The 15,027-nt window shown below is 43.7% G+C and overlaps 1 protein-coding gene across 1 annotated transcript in view; it reads left to right on the forward strand.

The window, feature by feature from the left end:
- The window catches only part of GRM1 (glutamate metabotropic receptor 1), a 2,398,293-nt gene that overhangs the window by 827,144 nt on the left and 1,556,122 nt on the right, over window positions 1-15,027 (forward strand). The gene's annotated exons all lie outside the window — the stretch shown is intronic.

Consider the following 15,027-nt stretch of genomic DNA (forward strand, 5'->3'; position numbering starts at 1 on the left):
CAGGAAGTTAGGCGCTGTTCATGCGCAAAATAAGCAGGTGCCAGGCGGTCTGAGCCAACCTTTCTGAGCTGAAGATTTCACAGCCCTGAGTGTTTGACCTGCTTACCCTGGGAAAGAAAGCCCTGTGACATCTTCTTCCTCATGACGACCCTGCCCATCACCTATAGACTAAGACCTGGGTGCTTCAGTTTTAAACCCTGAAGTGCTCAGGGCTCACTGTCAATCAGCGACACTCCATCATAGAGTTGAGTAGGGTCAGCAACTCTCACTGACCCCATCCCTCTCTGTGATGAGTAAGGGAAAGTCATCCTATCAGTGGCTGACTCACCACAGTGTCAGCCATTGAGTGGAGGCAGCAGGTTCATGTTTTTCCTGTCCGAAGTGTTCAGCAGTAGTGGCCGGCATGGATCAGGGGTGGCGAGGTCGGGGGAGAGAGGGTGGGGGAAGTAAGGAGTTGTCTCTCCATCGTCTCTCCTTGCAACGGGAATGAAACAGGAAGTAGGCAGAAAGGCTTTCCTGACCAATCATAACGCTGCACTCCAGCGTTGTGATTGGTAAGCACCCAGGCTCTCCTGACCAATCACAATGTTGTAATGCAGCGTTGAGATTGGTCTGAGTGCTGTGGTTCAGTGCTCAGCCAGGGAACTTTTAACTGTTTTTTACTTGGTGCGCGACCGCGGTGCTTGTCTGTAAGAGCGGGCCCGCCTGGATAGGTCTGCGCTCTAGTTACTTCTTGCCCCATCCATAAAACGCACGATGCTACAACCGCGCAGCGTGTGATGTGTTGCTGCACTTGCTGAAGCTTGGGGGAGCTGCTTAGTTGCTGCTATATCTGTAAATTGTACTTTGCACTTTGATAATTCACTTTTAAAAAAAAGGTTCTTTACACTTTAACAACTTTTAATACTTTTAACAAATTTTTTCTTGGTGCACGACCGTGGTACCCATCCGTAAGAGCGGGCCCGCCAGGATAGGTCAGCACTCTAGTTACTTCTCGCCCCCTCCATAAAACGCATGATGCTATAACCGTACAGTGGGGGCGCGCAGCAGGCGTGCCCAAGGGAAGCCCTTCAGCGTCCCGGAGGCGGCCGGCACCGGCCTAGCTGCCAGTAGGATTCCAGATCATTGTAATCGCCTAGGCTATGGCAGACAGACACTCTTGGAAATAGGTATGGGTGTGAGCTGCCACTCCCTCTTATCTCCACATGTGGAGCTTAAAGAACTGGTCTGCTTAAAAGTTATCTGGGCTGCCTCTACACCTAAGTTAGGGTTGATGCCTAAACCGGGGGCCATGGGAATTCCTGTACCCCAAGAGGACATGGGGTTTCGAGAGACTAGCCAATTGCGAGCCCCGCTCCTTAACACCCGGTCCCTGAAAAAACATGCTCTTCACATCCACACTCAATTAGTGGAAATAAACCAAATTTCCTGTTTTTAATAGAGTCGTGGCTTACTGAAGTTTCGAATCCTGCCATTGCCACTGCCATTTTGTGAAATGGGGTTGCTCAGATCATAAAGTTCAATAGTCAAGTAGTGATGTACAAAATCAATTTCTTTATTCCAAATTCTTAAAATTCAGCAAACTGTATGAAACTTATATAGCGCAGGACTTACCCTGGGGCATCTGCGCGCTTGCTTAGGGAACCCGTCCTGGTATTCCCCTGTGAGAAACCCCGGCAGGGTATCCACAAGGTGAAAGCCAGGCATCCCGCCGCGAGGTGCCGATGTGGAGATTAAGCAAGCTATTGCCCAGAGTCGCAGAGTGTGACCCCGTGAGTCGAGTAGGCACCGGAGCGAGAATTGTCGAGACCATGGAATTTTATGAGCCCGAGACCCGCCGAGGCGGGGAATCGAACCCTGGTCCACGGTCGATCTCAGATTCCGGGTCTGCCGCCTCTAACCACTGAGCCACACTTCTCCAAACTGAGACCTCATCCAACGCGTTTCATTCCCACTCTGGGAACTTCAGCAGGGCAATGAAAGAGAACACTGGAATGTACCCACGCAAAATGGCTAGTATAGGCATTCCGGAATACGATGACCTACGGGTGCTCCCAAAATCAATGAGCGTCCATATGTCAACCTTTCAGAAAAGTGGTGACATAGAAATTGCTTTCCTTGAAATGTCGTACGAAGTGGTTCAGTAGGTCACAGAAGAAGATTCAGAACAACCGACACAGTGTATCGATTTTCCTTTGCACAAATTATCATACTTGCTATCTTTCTGTTCGGCTCCAGTGCAATACACTGAACCACTTTGTACGACAATTCAAGGAAAGGAATTACTATGACACCACTTTCAGCCCTCATCAGCCAGGATAGCTTGACTCCAGTGGCATGGAGAGCACAGGACCCCATCTGGGCATACCCGCCCCACTCGGGATGACGAATACAAAAAGAACAATTGATGGACAGAATGCAGAACAATGGCATATATTCACCCCAGTACAGAGACCTGGGCCTAAATTCATAATTCATTTGCTCACCATGTCACTCCAGTTTGGACCCAGCCATATGCAAATCAGTCTTGACCCTTCGCCCAATCGGCAGAAAACAAAAGTAAAGACATTTTTTAAATAGTAAGAGAGTTCTCATCTCCGAGAGAGGCGGTCAGGCCGTTCAACCCCACTGAGGCATGGACGAGCCACATGGCCTCTTACTTTTATGATAAAATTAAAAATATCCAAGATACTTTTCCTGTGCAGCGCCCCTTGTTCAGAGTTAATTCCTGGAGCTTTTGTCCCCACCCACTCAAGCAAGGGGTCCATTTCTTACGCAGTTTCCCCCCTCCCCATGGATAAATCTCTGGAAATCATGAGAGCCCTTAAATCAGGCTCATCCTCCGACCCGTATCTAGCCATAGTTCTGGCAGCAATTGCGGAGATCATCAATCCGGCTGTGAATCTGATTCTTAATGCCTCACTGCAGAATGGGCTGGTGGAAGAAGGCAAAAATCCTCCCCCTATTAAAAAAAGCTTTTATCTGATCCAGGGATAGCTCCAAATTAGAGGCCAATATCCTTGCTTCCCGATTTTTTCCAAAACTCTGGAAAAATATGTTGAAATCAATTAAGTACTCCACCAGAGCCAGTCCGTCTTCAGGGCAAACTTTAGCACTGAAACAGTGCTCTTGGAAGTCTCTGAGGTTATCAAGGATACTTTAGATAAGGGTGGCAAGGCCGTGCTGATACTATTGGACTTATCTGCAGCCTTTGATACCGTGCTCCATGACCGGCTCCTGCTGAGACTCTAGGAGTGCTGGTTTGGGGGCAGGGTACTCCAGTGGCGTTCCTCCTTTTTGAAGGACCGTCGGCAAACGGTTTGGACCCCACCCTTTGCTGCCCCAATTCCCCTCTTGAAGGTGGGGGTCTCGCAGGGCTCAATTCTGAGCCCAACACTTTTTAATCTTTACATGACCCCTAGGCGTATCTGGCCGAGGCCCATGGAGCAAAAATAGTCTCATATGTGGACGGTACGCAGCTGCTATTTACCTGCGTTAAGGATGCCCATTTTAGAGGAGATGTGATCAACACCTGCCTATCAGAGGTGTTCTCCTGGCTTTAACCGTACCAACTCAAATGTAATTCTGAGAAATCGGAGATCATTTTCTTTAGCTTCCTCCCAAGCAATGTGTGGCAAAAATAGTGGCCTTTGGACATGTCCCCTCCTACAACCTAGGTAAAGGCAGTCAAAAATGTACGAGTTAAGCTGGAGGATAACCTATCCATGAATGCCCAGATTCAAGCAGTAGTGGGATCCTGCTTCGGCATGCTTAAAATGTTAAAGCAGTTCTTGCCCCTTCTTCCGGTTGTGCACAGGAAAAAGGTGGTCCAGGCTTTAATTGTATCTAGGCTGGATTATGTAAACGTCCTGCATCTGGGGTTACCAGAGTATCTATTGACATGTCTGCAGGTGGTCCAGAATACGGCGGCTAGGGCAATACTCATGCCTGGCCTCTAGAACACAGATTTCCTTCCATCTGAAATCCCTACACTGGCTCCCGATCCGCAAGAGGATTCGCTTCAAAGTGCTGGTTCTGGCCTTCAAAGCCCTCCATGGCACTGGTGCCTCGTACATCAGGAAAAGAGTCCAGTTCTACTGCCCGCACCGCATGTTGAGGTCCTCAGCGCTGAAGCAAGCGCTTACTCCCAAATCTTTCCACGCTCGAATAAGCGGATGCTCCTTTCAGGTGCAAGCCACTCAACTTTGGAACAGTCTGCCTCTGGCACTCAGACTGATGTTGGACATTCTCACTTTCAGAACATCTTTGAAAACTTGGCTATGTCAGCAATAATACATGATTCTAGATTTTGATAGCACAATGTCAGCCCGTCGCAAGGTTGTTAGCATCGGGAGACTGTATTGAGTAGCTGTGACCTTTATAAATACCTAGTTAACATAACATAACATAGCATAACATAGGGTCCTGGGCATGTCCTCCATGCAGCATGACTGTTTTAGGCCGGCCAAAAAGTCATTGTGTACCTAGGAGGGTGCTATCACTCCTCCTCTGCAGCCCCGCCCGTCATGCAAGCCTGCTGCTGCAGGAGGACAAAATAAAATGATAATAACATTAAGTTATTATAATTTTATTTTTTATTATCTTTTACTTCTTCAAGGCAGTGGGGCGTACTCCTCTGCCTTAGCGGAGGAGCTGCCACTGGCGTCCAGTTCCTTCTGGTGATTCTGCTTCCCCTCCCACTGGACCTGCCATCACTGCCATAGTACCTTTTTCAATGTTTGGGTGCATGCATATATGTATGAATGAATGTGTACTTGCGAGCAAGTGGTGTGAATGGATGTGTTCATGTGTATGTGCTTGTGAATGGTGGGTGTATATCCATGCGCTTTTGAATGGATGGTGTGAGTGAGTCTGCACATGGATGGGTGAATGTGAGTATGTATGTGTGCTTATGGCCCTCCCCACTGCTCAGTCACATTACAGGCTATCACTGGAGCAGGGGCACCCCTACTAAGACCTTTTCTCCTTAGATGTACCAGACATATTTAAAGCGTTAGACCGTAAAGGTTTAGGGCCTGATTTAGATATTGGCGGGTCAGGTCCCACTGTCGCTTTTTTGACAGGTTTCCCATCCGCCAACTTGACGATCAGCTGGCCGTATTAAGATGTTGGCTTGTCCATAACCAAAAGACCACCAGAGTCCTGCTGACTCCGCCAGGAATTCCAAACAAGTCAAGGAATAGGCAGAAGCAGCTGACGGTGGGACTTCAGCCCAGATTCTCACTGTCTCGATTACGATGTGCCTTTCCACCATGGCAACTGTGGCAGGAATCCCTCCTTCTTTGAGTAGGCCGAATCAAAAGAAATGAGGTAAAAATATACCTTTTTCCTCCTTCTATTTCCATCTTGTACCCCATCGTCCAGTGCCCCCCCTGACTCTACCACAATGCCAAATGACTCCGCTGTCACCGAGATCTACCGTAAGCTACTTGTACAAATGTCCTAGGTATCGTGTATTGACAATTGCTGCAGCCTTATGGACTTCTGCATTGCTCTTACATGCAATATCTTTCTTAGGTGTAATAAAGTAGTGTTTATTTTCCTACTAAACAAGGTATAATGAACACACCTGCATTGACACTTAAAAAAATATTATTGTAGTGGTGTTTGTGGGTGTTGTGGTGCCTGCGGGCATGCATTTAATAGTGTGTGTGTTGTTTGTGTGGTATGCAATATGTGCCAAAAAGGGGCATAACATATTACATACATATACATTGTGACACATTCACAACATATATGTGTAGTAAAATAATGATGAGTAGCACTTATCCCTATCTACACCACCATGACTTCACTCTGTCAGGACACTGCTGCCAGGATACCACCACCAGGACACCCAATGGGAGCATCTAAATCTGCTAGGTGGAACCCCGCCGGCATGCTGACGGCAGCGGAGTACTGTTGGCCAGCAGAAACAAATGCCATTGTAGTGGTCTACTGTCTGTTGCCACAAAATGTAAATACGGTAGGCGAACTGACCTCTAATTGGCGGAGTACTTGGGAGCAACGCGGTAGCGGGAGGGCGGTTGTACCGACAAGATCTGAATCAGGCTCTTAAACACTGCTATATAATATATATATAGGTGAAGCATTGCATCATTAATATACATGATTTTTTATACTACATCTAACTAATAGTATTGTATATGGATTAAAGTATATCATGTCTATATAAAAAGTTTGAAACGCTCTGCGTTGTTACCTTCAGCCTTCATATAAATATTTATAAAACATATTTGAATAGAATCATAACTAATCTCTGTCCATCAATGTCAAATATCGTTTTAATCGATGGTAGAAAGGAGACTCCATTATATACATTGATTTTTACTGGGGCCCCATTACTATCTTTATCTACATGGGCTTTGCTGCACCTTTTAGCCTAGATTAGTGCTGGCATTAATTTGGCAGAAATCACTTTCAGAATGGGTTCATTTGTAGGTGCAGGCAGAATGTGATTTTAGCGGTTGAACATCTTGGTTTGTAGTACAGAAGAGATCGACCGAGCTGTAAGTTTGGGCAACAAGATTCTCCAATTGAAATTATCAAAGGCAGTTTTTCTTATCAAGGAAGCAAGAATAAACCTCTGATTTCTTTATGTGGGGGCATTTCCTGAGAGGCATTGATAGTGATGTTAAGGTGTCCTCGGTTTCACCCTTTGGGCTAAAACCTGTTTGGTACGGTGGGATCAAGCCATACGAGGTGGCCCAAACTTTAAGGTCAACAAGCAATGCCAAGCCAACTAACGTAACTTTTATGTCGAGAAGAGCTACCAAATAGTAAATTGCTGGATGAAGTATCGAGCAGTTTCTGAAATCTGTTATTTGTGTGGAAATAGCACTCCTGAACAGTGGATAAAGATGTTTAGCAAACACTTCACAATTGAAAAGTGCTACATGAAAGCCATTTTGTCCTGGTGCACCATCTGATGGTAGTCGTCCAATGAGTTCTAATATCCAACCTTTGAGTGTATATTGATGTTACTCTGATTTTTCATTCCAAGGGCCTTTGGAGTTGGTCTTGTTACAAACAGTGCTGTTCTATGTTAGTATTATGTGTAGAGAGATGCTGTTGCATTTGGGCCTTGGGGACGAGTTATCCAAAAGATCAATTAAGGTAGCACCAGAATTTTCTGGAGTCCCTTTCTTTGCATATTTCAGTGGTGGTGAGCCATTGTTTTTGCTGGAAACTTTGATTGGTGACCCAGACTTTAGGTTTAGTTTTCCAGATATTGGGAGTCTTTGGTTGCATATTTGCATTCAATTTCTCTCTTTTGTTTTTAAAATAACAGGGGAGCAATGGTGCTTGAAGAAAGGAACCTGAAACAAGTATATTTCATCGTCCTATACAAAAAAAGGTTTGTGCAGAGATTCCACCAACTCCTGCCACTCTGTGGTTTCATCCAAGCCAGCTTACTGACCGGCGAGGTTAATAGGTTTTTCTGCAATGCTTTAGTTATCTTTCCATGCTGTCCAGAGTACTGAAGTGGCTGTTGAACATTTGAGCCTGTTTAGTTGTGAATCATTAAATACATCCTTGCTGTATCTGTTCATCTCTGCTGTAGGGACTGTCCAACTCAGTTAATTTGGAGCATGATCACTTTCAATTCTGGGAATTATACAGAATTTGGAACAGTGTTAATAATGCAAAGGTTTAGTCCACCACCGCTCAAAGGAAAATGTGTAGAATGAATGGAGATTTCCTGAGTAAGTCACCAAAAGAAGGATTCTTATAGAGTGAACTATTAGTGTTCTCTGTCAATAGCTTCCAATGAGTTCTACAGCAGTTCTTACCTGCATACTAAATTGCCTATTGGCTACCTTTATGCCCCCTCTCTTTAGCACTGAAATGCTGAGATCTTCAGATAGACGTTTCTTCAGACTGAAGCCTGGAAAAAGGAGGCCCGATTAAACGTTTGACTAGAGTTGCTTCTAGTGTGATTTTTCCAACTCCACTTGTTTGGAGCTTATCCTTTAGAAATCTGGGGAGGCCCAGGTTTAATGAGTTATGATTTGTGAATGATACAATAGGTCATGAGTGCATTGTGTTCTCAACCAAAAAATAACAATTCTGTCAGTCTTCTTGACCGCATCAGTAAAAACAATAATATATCTTTCCTCTGGGTCTTCATTCATCAGAAATATAGGAGAAAAATAGTTTGCTTCTGAATAATTTGCATGTGCATATTTTAAATACTTTAATTCTGAATATGTTTTGTGTACATTTTTAACAAAATAGATTCTAACCATAATGCGTTTTCAATATTTTATAATAGATAAGACCTTGAAACAAAGATTTGCCATGGTGCCAGCAGTGCGTTAAAACATTTTATCTTCCTAATGTTTGTGTTGTTTGTGGGTCTATTTCAGCGTAGCAGACCTCTGTGCTGATTTGTATTTCTATGACAAAGTAAGTTGTGTTCAATGATATTGTTCTTAGTAAATGATAGCAGGGTCTTTCACCATGCAGCTGCTTTTCACTTGTCACTTGCTGCCTAGACACAAATATAGAGCATTAATTGTCCTTTCTCGCTTCCAGGGTACAGGAGGTACAGATTCATATGCACAGGCTGATTTCATAGGCAATGACTCCTCTAACAGAAGTGTAGGTACTTGACTGGCTCTTCCCATGTTTCTCTCATCTAGCATGTTAGAATATTATTTAAGGGCTGATTTAGAATTTGGTAGGTGGCTCACTCATTCGCCATGTTTAGAGATCAACAGAGGAATTAGTTACTGGTCTCTGTAGGCCATAGGGCACAAGCGGAACTGTGGAACTGCACTCTAAGGTAGTTTTCTCCATATTTGTATAATAGTGTAACCACATCCAAAACAGTAATTCAGACTGACTTTCCCTATTAGTGTACACTACCAGTATAATGCCTACCCCAGGTCATATCTAATCCTGCAGAGTCTCCTTTGCGCCCGACTCCCTATGCGCAGTTACAGGGTTACGCACAACAGTAGCCTCCCATACGCAGACTGCTCACATGTGCACATGTAACCAGCCAAGTGCACCATGCCATTGCTGCACCGCAGCACCCACATCCTAAAAGGTGGACACAGGTGGTAAACACATGCAGTCCATTTTCCACGTGCTTACTGTGGGTGAGACACAAGTAGCGAGACTCAGTAAAAAGTCCAAAACCAGGTGATCCAAAAAAACTAAAAAGCAAGCGTACTATATTGGTGGAACCAAACTGCAACACAACCTCCACCTACAGATGGAGGTTGGGATTCTCGTAGGGATAAGAATACAGCTTTGTTATTTTTCACATTTTCTCTAAACTTGCCTGCACCTGGGTTGGGAAAAGTTGTCCATTTGTTCCTATGCCTATGCATATATGTATGTATGTATTTATAGATGCATGTATGTATATATGTATTGATGTATGAAAAGAATACATGTGGTATTTCTTGCACATACCTAGCTAAAATGCAGTGCAGTTCTGTACAAGGTCTAATGCATGCATGAAGTTAACAAGTGATAGTAGAGGCACCTTTTTGTGGATGGAAAATGCACTCTAATACAGTGTTCTTTCAAGATGTGCATCTTTAACTCCTTCCTATTTGGAGGAGTATTGTGGAGGATATTTTGAATATAGAGGTGTTACTCCATTTCCTGGGTCCATGGAAATGACCTGCTGGCTTTTTCATTTACATTTCATAGGCTGCAGCCTGATGATGTCCTGGCTGTGGGTGTGCAGAGAACTACCTAAATATGGTGATCTTGTGTACAAAATACGCTATGTTGGTCATTGTGATGGCTTTATAAATGATGCAATAGGTTTTGAGGATGGGATGGTGTGGGCTGGCCGGGACAGCCAATGGAGTTCCATTACAATAGTAGTGATTTAATTTAATTTAATTGCGGGTTTATATAGCGCTAGGATCGACTCCCGGAGGAGTATCTCCGCGCTTCGACCGCTGGGGAACCCGTCCTGGCTCACCCTGAGAGATGGTCCCTAATGGGTATCTCTAAGGTGCAACCAAGCATCCCCGGCGGTCTGGGGGGGCCGTTGTGAAGATGAGGCAAGCTAATGCCCAGAGTTGCCGAGTGTGGTCCCTGACTAGTGTAGGCACCGAGGCGAGAATTATCGAGCCCGCTGACCCTGGTCCACGTCATGTGATCATATTTTGTCAGGTTCTGCATGAAGCATACTCCTGCATGTAGGATGCACTTAAGGTGTGGCAGTGTGGAGTCCAGGAGGCCATGGAACAGGGCCTTGCCGTATCCAAATACAAAATATCCAAAATATAGGGGGCTTGAGCAGCAGTGATTAAGTTAAGAAATGGTTTCCTTTTCTCTAGAAGAGAATAGGTGATAGAGATCTTTTGGGACCTGGGTGTGCCAAGGTGAACACATTGGTGTGGTTTGGAAATGTGTGAGGAGAACCAGTGAAGAGCATTGCTGGTGAATCCCATTCAAGATTCCAGGGAACCGAGAGGTCCAGCAATATCAGAAGGCAGGGGTGATTTTTATATGTAGTCATAAGGGCATTGTCTATGAGGTGTAAGGTAGCAATATCCATGCAGCATTTTGATCTGAAGGCAGACCAGCAGTTGTGCAGGGGATGACTAGCATTAAAGTGATTTTGGAGTTAAGCATAGACCTTTTTTTTCCATGATGTTGTCAATGAATGGAATGTGAGTGGTGAGCCAGTGGTTTGAAGTGGTCATCAGGATCTGGTGTAGGTTTCTGTAGAAGTGGGAGGATGTTGTAAATGAATGAAGACCCAACTTCCTGGGTAGCTTAAGTAATGCTTATTAAGAAGGTAGGATCAAGAGGAAAAGTACAGAGAGCCCCATCAGGAGCAGCCTTCCTGTTGCTCAGCCCATACACCAACTACCAACCTCACTCATCCAACATTCCTCAGCATCATCACGCTCCAACATTCCACACCACACTCACATTGGCTGAGCAGCAAGTATAACACATCTCCCTTCTTTACGGTGAAAAAAAACACAATGCAATCGTCCAAGGAAAAGTATACATTAGTAAATAGCAAAAAAAAGAAGAAGAGTTCCTTTCTGTGTAACTAGCTTTCTATTTGTGACCCGTAGGTCTACACACTAATCTGACCTTTTTAGTGTTAAGACGTGACACGGATAATTATATCTGCACAAAACTAAGATTTCTTTTTGTCTCACAAGATTTTATTATGATTATATTAAAAACATATAAATTCCTTTGTTACATAACATTTTTTAAAAACATATCATCAATAGAAATTTTGTCTAGTACATACGATATTCATTTTCAAATATTCCCAATAAAGTTAAAAACAATTAGTGCAAAATGATATTCATACATAGAACAATTTTACAAAAAATCAAAACATAAGTATAAAACAGTAGAAGAAAGTCCTTTGTCGACGCGTTTCGGTGCCTTAAACTGTTTTATCACCTTCTTCAGGACAGACTTAGAATTAAAACCAAATTTCTTTAAATCTAAAAACAAATACATACAATTAATATCATATATTACTTGACATTTATTCTCCCAGTTTAAAGTAAGTGAAACGGGAAACAACTTAGACATGGAGTCTTGAAATTTAACTTGTAACACATGACTGATCAATGCAATTCTTAACTTTTAGAGAAGAAAATAATACACGTAATATAGAGGATCCAGGGATACCTAATCCTCCCATGTGTGGAATCTTAAAAGATACAAGATCCGCCGATAATATATTAGCAAGTAAGATAATCTCTCTGAGCTGATACCGTGACACGTGGGCAACCTTGCACACCAAAATAATGCACTTTGTACTCACCAAAATATATGATATTAATTGTATGTATTTGTTTTTAGATTTGAAGAAATTTGGTTTTAATTCTAAGTCTGTCCTGAAGAAGGTGTTAAAACAGTTTAAGGACGGGAGGGAGGCGGGTGGCAGGCAACTTCGCTCCGCCATGGAGTGTGCGTAGTGTTGCCTACTACGCCTACTTTGCGAATCGCAAAGTAGGCAACACTACACACACTTCGTGGACAGAGCGGAGCGCTACACCCACACTTATTGTTGATGAGGCATGGAATTTGCGACCCCATTGGGAATCACAAACCGTGTCTGAGACACTGTTGTACATTGCATTTTGTGAGTTGCAAAGCGACGCAATTTGCAAGTCGCAAAATGCCAGGTCATACATCTGGCCCTAAAAGTAACATCATTCATTCATTCATCCATTGTGTAAACATTTCTCATTACAGGCATGTTCTGATGTCACAATGCTCCTGCAACAATAGAATAAAAAAAAACACAGATTGAAGAAATTATCAACCCACACTAGACATTATACTCAGGCATACAAGGCCACAGACTGAAACTTTTATGAGGTCACAAAACTCTGAGGTGACTTATAACATCCTTTAGGGATATGGGTGGGGGTATTTTATTTCACATAGTACGTGGGTATTTTTAACCTCCAATGGAGGTCTCAGGTTGTCCTAAGTCAGGCATAAAAAGATTATGTCACTTGTAGTTTTGTTATTCAGGTAACAAGCACAGATTTACAGATCACTCTCCAGTAATAGTGAAAAGTCCGGTAGTAGGATTATCAGGCTGTAATGGCTGAGGACAGCACATGATTAACCCCTTGAATGTGGGTGTCGGCCACACCTGCACTAGTTACCCAGTGTGTCTGTCAGCCATTGGTCAACACTGGGGAAGCATATAAAGGGAGCAGATAGGGGAGTCCCCCAAGGCTTTCTTACCTACAGTGCCCTGCAAACCTCAAACTTTGTCTGAAATTATGCATTTCCTAACATTCCTTTGACTGAAACTTCCAGAATTCACAGGAATCGACTAAATTCCTACCACCCAGTGTTACCTCACTTGTGCTGACGAAAACAGTACACCATTTGTGTGGCAGACTTAGTGCTGTGACAGGAATGGATCAAACCGATGTCAATGGGAGTCTCCTGGCTCCCACTGACCATGGTTTGATCTGCTCCTGTTGCAGACAGTAGTCCCACCCACACAAGTGGTGCAGCGTTTTTATCGGCACAAGTGGAGTAACACTTGAAGGTAGGAATGTTGCTTTTTGGTCCTTTTTCTTTCATGAGCAATAGGCCTACCCATGCAAGTGAGATACCATTTTTTATCAGGAAACTTGGTAGAATGCTGGGGGGAATGAAGGCTTTCAAAAATGTGCAAGTTTGCTAGGTTTTCCTAGGCGCCGGCTGAGCGAGGGCCCAAAATCCACAGCTACCCACTATGCAAAAAAAGGGTCAGTTTTGAGTGGAAAATTGTCAAGTGTCCATGTTGCTTTTTTGGGCTGTCTCCTGTAACGGCCTACTCATTGCAAGTGAAGTACCATTTTTATCAGGAGACTTGAGAGAAAGTTGTTTAGAAGAAAGTTTGTGGCTCCTTGCAGATTCCATAACTTTCCATCACAGAAATGTAAGGAAAATGTGTTCTTTAGTTAATGTTTGAGTCTTGCTAGGGATCCAGGGTAAACACATACCAGGTAAATCATACAAGTCACCCCACCCTGGATTACCCCAGGTATCTACTTTTCAAAAATGTGCATGTATCTAGGTTTACCTAGGTGCCAGCTGACAAAGGGCCCAAAAATCACAGCTACCCCTTTGCAAAAAAAGGTTCAGTTCTTAGTGGAAAAACGTGATGTATCCATGTTGTGTATTGGGCCTTTACTTGATGCAGGCACTAGGCCTACTCATGCAAGTGAAGTACCATTTTTGTCAGGAGACTTGGGAGTATGCTGTGTGGAAGGAAATGTGTGATTTCCTACAGATTCCATGCCTTTCTATCACAGAAATGTGATGAAAATGTGTTTTTTTTTCAAAGATTCTGAGAAAAAAAAAACCTGTAATGAGCCAAACAAGTCACCCACCTTGGATTCTCCGAGTTGTCTAGATTTTAAAAATGTGCATTTTTGCTAGGTTTCTCTAAGTGGCAGCTGAGCTAGGGCCTAAAATCCACAGCTACCCATCTTGTAAAGAAATGATCAGTTTTCTGTGGAAAAATATGATGTATCCACGTTGCGTTGTGGGCGCTTTCTAATCGCAGGCATTAGGCCTACCCACAAAAGAGAGGTACTATTTTTTATCAGAAGACATGTGGGAGCATAAATAGTAGAATATGTGTTATTACCAATGTGATTTAGCTGCATGTATGCCATCGAAATGTAAGCCAGTGTGTAAGAAAGAAGATATTTATGAAAAATATCCTTCTAAATCATATGCTAGTACAGGTACCCACAAATTCAGACATGTACTAATAACCACTTCTAAACTCCACATCTCGAGCCCATTTCAGAAATACATGGGTTTCCTTGATACCCATGTTTCACTATACATATTTCAGCATATGAATTGGTCTACTTGGTATACAATAAAAAAACATTTTAATGTGCACCTCAATTGTTGGTGCTGGGTACCTAGGGTTCTTGGAGAACCAACAAACCCAATATATCCCACAACCAAAAAGGTCTAGCAGATGTAATAGTATACTGCTTTTGTAAATCGGCTATTGTGACGAAATGTTACAGAAGAAAATGGTGTCGCATATGGCTGTTTTTTCCTACTCGTTTTCAATATTTCTTTTTTCAACAGTTAGTTTCTTTGGGACAACCATAAGGGATCTACACATATGACCCATTTCTGAATTTGAAATCCTTCCTACTTTTTGGAAATCTATGGGGCTCATTATGATGGCGGAAAGATTGCCACCGCCGGCCCGGCAATGAGGTCTGCCGGCACTGCGGACCGTAATTCTCCCACTGCCAGATTACGATGACAGTGAGATCCGGACCGTGACCGCGGTGGAGGCAAAGCTCGTCCGCCACGGAACCGCAACTGGCAATCGTCACGAATACCCGGCGGAGCGGTCTGTATCCAAAAAATGTTGGCGGTGCCTAGCAAGCACCGTCTGCCAAATTAGGGTGAGGTCTCCAGCCAGCTCGTCCGCGGTGGTGCAACCGCCGTTGAAAGGCATGCAGAGTTTGGTTTTGGGGATGCATTGCAGGCCCTCCTTGTGTTGGG

This window comes from Lissotriton helveticus, chromosome 6 (genome assembly GCF_964261635.1).
Source record: "Lissotriton helveticus chromosome 6, aLisHel1.1, whole genome shotgun sequence".
NCBI lineage: Eukaryota > Metazoa > Chordata > Amphibia > Caudata > Salamandridae > Lissotriton > Lissotriton helveticus.